Consider the following 4,411-nt stretch of genomic DNA (forward strand, 5'->3'; position numbering starts at 1 on the left):
ACTTCGCCCTACTTTACCATGCACCGGCAATTATTCAGAAATATCATCCTTCACAACGGATTCGAGGAACTTATGCACGACTGGAGTTAAGCTAATCAGTTTATAATTTTCAGCCTTTGGCCTTATTCCCCTTTTAAACAGGGTGTCAGCGAGATCCAAGATGGCGGCGACCAAGTAAGTATGAGTCTGCAGAGCTCTGCCCAAGATTCAGGCAAATTGGTGTACCCACCCTCACCTCACCTTTTAAATTGTTTAAAATAGTTTTTGCCCAGTAGCCTTGACCATTCTACATCAAACTTTATAATTTGACGCTTTTTAAAATGACCAAAGGTAAAGGCTCTCGCTGTTCACAACAGGCAGGGACACCTGCCCACCTCACCTCCCCCCACCTCGCAGCAAGGCAGACGTCTGCGGCCGCCGCGGGGGACTCACCCGCAGAGGCGAGCCTGATTGCGGAGCTTGTTGCACTCCAAGAAATGATTGATGCTTCATTGAAGAGACTCAGCCAGGTGGGAGTCAATCTCGGTCATGCTGCAGAAACATGACGGAGAGATTGAGAATCTCGGGCAGCGTGTCTGAGATGCAGAGCAATGGACCACAGCCTCCGAGAACACTGCTGACTTATCCATGGGTCAGCTCTGGGCTCTAGAACATCGAGTCCCGACCGAAGAGGAACATATTGAAGACCTCGAAAGTCGAGGTCATTGGAAAAATATTCGATTACTGGGCCTTTCCGAACGGGAGGAGGAAGCCCAGCGTTTTGCTTTCCTGAAGCAATGGCTCCCATAGCTGCTGAAACTGGAGTCGGAGATGGGGCGTGTGCAGGTTGAACGGGACCACCGGGTTGCTGTGCGCTGGCCCGGGTCGGACCAGCGCCCCCGCCCAGTCCTAGTTCAACTTCAACATTACAGGGAAAAGCAGATGCTGCTCGAGTCCTCCAGAGTGTTGGGGAAGGATCCCCATGTCATGATATACAAGGGCTCCAGGATAATGTGGTCTGAAAGAGGAAGGCATTTGATAAGGCGAAGATGGTGTGATGGCGGGGTGGTGGGGGTGGGGGTGAGGTGGGTTAGCTCCCACCCTTTTAACCTCTGTCTTATAAGGTATTGGAATTTATTTACTCTACTTTGTAATGCCTGGACCAAAGGCATGGTTCTGGCTGGGAAACGTTATGACGGGATTATTGGAAGCTAGTCGTGCCCCTTGTGAACAAGGGGAACGTCCCCTTTTAAATATGTTTTCTACCATTTGTTTTTAGGAGTAGTTCTCAGTTGTTTTAATTTCACTGCTTAAAGAGTGTTTTTACGTGTGAATCGTTTTGGCTTTTAGTCAATGTCTTTTGGGTGGGGTTATTCCTCCTGGGGGGTCTCGGGTTTGCTTGGACAATCATGGCTCGCGATTCGTTTAGGTGGTTCACCGGGAATGTCAAGGAGACCCACTCACTAATCAAAAGGAAAAAGATATCATCAAGTCTTAAAAAAGAAAGAGTGGATGCAGCCTTTCTGCAGGAGACGCATTTACTTGATAAGGAGCATTCGAGGATGAAATAGGGTGGATTTGGCCAGGTGTTCTTTTCATCTTTGAGCTCAAAAAGTAGGGGAGTAGCGATTCTTATTCAGACGAATTTTCCCTTCCAAATGCTGAGCCAATAAAAGATGAGTCTGGATGGTATATAATTATTAACACCCTAATATATGGAGAAGAATTTGGGATTTTGAATCTTTATTGCCCCCCGGCGCTCGCTTTGGAATTTGTGATGGAAGAGTTCTCCAAGCTGTTGGCTCTCGGGGTGGACAACACAATTATAGGGCGAGATTGTAATTGTATCATCAACCTAGGGCGGGACAGAATACCTCAGATCTCTGCGGGCATATGTATGAGATCTAGGCAATTGGCGGATCTGAGTAGGGAGTTGGGGCTGGTAGATGTATGGAGGCGTCTTCGCCCTCAGGGTAGAGACTTTACTTTTTAATCTAACCAACACAAGTTCCATACCAGAATCGATATGCATCTGTCCCCTCGACACTTTTGAACTCAATATTGCATTGTAAAGTAGGTAATATAACTATTTCTGACCATGCCACAGTATATATGGAGGTTAAAACCAGTAATGATGAGATAGGTTCCCGACATTGGTGTATGGACCTATTCCTATTGACCGATAGTACGTTCATAAAATATTTCTCAAAGGAATTTAAAACCTTTTGGGATATCAACTCCAACAAGGCCAGTAACCCTTCAGTGATATGAGAGACTGGTAAGGACTATGTGCAAGGCCTGGTTATCTCATATTCTGTGACCCAGAAAAGACAAAAGGAAGAACAACAGCGTCTGCTCGAGGCTCGCCTGAAGGCGGCTGAGACAGCGTATGTGGGTAGACCCTCCTTTACTAAATTACAGCTGATCACAGCCCTTACCGTAACTTTGAATACCACACTTTCCCAAAAAGCAAAAAGGGAGCTACTACTTGCGAGGCAGAGATTATTTGAATACGGTGACAAGCCTGGCAGGTATCTAGCATACCTTGCCAGAAAGAAAAAGGCTCGCCAAGGCATTACGTCTTTAGAAAGAATGCTGGTAACCTCACTTGTGATCGTACGAAGATCACTGCAGCCTTTAGAAAGTTCCATTTCGAATTATATAGGTCACAGGGCTGTGAGGGTAGAACAAGGAAGATAGAGCCTTTATTTTAAAAAAAAGACTTGCCCTCCTGGGCCTAATCTCAAAGCGGGTGTTGTTCTTGAATGACACCCTAGCAACTCAGGAAACGCAGGAGGCAGTGCGGCAGCTCCAGAGTGGCAAAGCGCCCGGACCAGATGTATTCCAGGCTGAGTTCTATAAAGAATTGATTGGGGAATTAGTCGGGTCACTTATAATTTTTCACATAGCCAGGGCTGCCTCTCGCCTACTCTGAGAGACGCAAATATTTGTCTCATTCTTAACAAGGAAAAGGCCCCAGATGACTGCTCTTCATATAGACCTATATCTTTGTTGAATGTGGATTTTAAAATTCTCTCAAAAGTGTCGTCATTAAGACTGGAGAGGGTTTTGCTATTTTTTATTAAAGAAGGCCAGATGGGGTTTATAAAGGGTCGCAGATCAACTAAAAGCATTAGAAGAGTCTTAAATATGGTACAAACCTGCCAGCAGGTAGCGATACTGGGATTAGCTACCTTCGGCGAGGCAGAGAAGGCATTCGCTCAGGTAGAATGGCTATATCTCGTTTATACGCTGAAACGGGTTGGTGTTGGAGTGGTCTTTACTAAATGGGTTACATTATTATATAATGATCCCAAAGCAGCGGTGATCACCAACAGTTTAAGTTCAGAAAGCTTTCGCGTTGGCAGAGATTGTCGTCAGGAATGCCCTCTCTCACCATTATTATTTACGCTAGTGATTGAGCCTTTGGCGGAATTTGTACAAGCTGACCATAATATAAAGGCTCCAAATGTTGGATCCGGTAAGCACAAAATTACTCTCTATGCAGTTGATGTCCACCTTTTCTTAAATGATCCATTGACATCTGTGCTGCGCTTAATTCAAGTGATTAAATTATTTGGTATGTTCTCAGGTTATAAAATCAATTTGTCAAATCAGAGGCCATGCTGCTGGGAGTTGTTTCCGGTATATCCAATTTTCCAGATGAATCCCGTTTTGCTTTTCAGTGGTCACTGGAAGTTTTTCTTTACTGAGGTATCTTTAATACTCCAGCATTTCGTCAGCTATATAAAGTCAATTATACACATTTATTGGAGAAATTATGATAGGACCTTCAACGCTGGGAAGATCTCCCGATATCCTGGCTCGATAGAATAGCTTTGGTCAACATGATTATCCTACCTCGCCTTTTATACGCTATGAGAATGCTCCTCTTGATGCTGCCGAGACAGGCGCTGCGTAAGCTTTATGGTTAGTTCAGCTTCTTCATTTACAGTCATGGACGGCCCCTTATTAAATTAGAAAAGTTACAGCCTCCATAATTAAGCAGTGCGTTGGATTTCCCAGATTTCAGGAGGTACCAATTGAGCTCTCTACTATCCTACATAGCTGATTGAGTCTCTTGTGACCCACAATCAATCTGGTTAGATACTGAGGCCTCCCAAGCAAAATATCCCCTCATCAATCTACTATTTATGGACAAGGTGAGAGTTATTGCGGATCATTGTAAAAATTCTACTGTATTAAACACAATCAAAGCCTGGACGTTAATGCGACAGGATGAAGGTAAACTACAAAAATCCCCCTCCCCCGCAATACCCCTATAGTGGGACTGTTGGGATTCCAGCCAGGGCTGACTGATGCTATATTCAGAACCTGGGAGACTAGAGGAATCTCATGTTTGGGAGAACTGTTGAAAGGGGAGATCATGATGTCCTTCAAACAGCTGCGTCAGAAGATTGGGCTGCATAGC

The sequence above is a fragment of the Hemiscyllium ocellatum genome, unplaced genomic scaffold (assembly GCF_020745735.1).
Source record: "Hemiscyllium ocellatum isolate sHemOce1 unplaced genomic scaffold, sHemOce1.pat.X.cur. scaffold_486_pat_ctg1, whole genome shotgun sequence".
Classification (NCBI taxonomy): Eukaryota; Metazoa; Chordata; class Chondrichthyes; order Orectolobiformes; family Hemiscylliidae; genus Hemiscyllium; species Hemiscyllium ocellatum.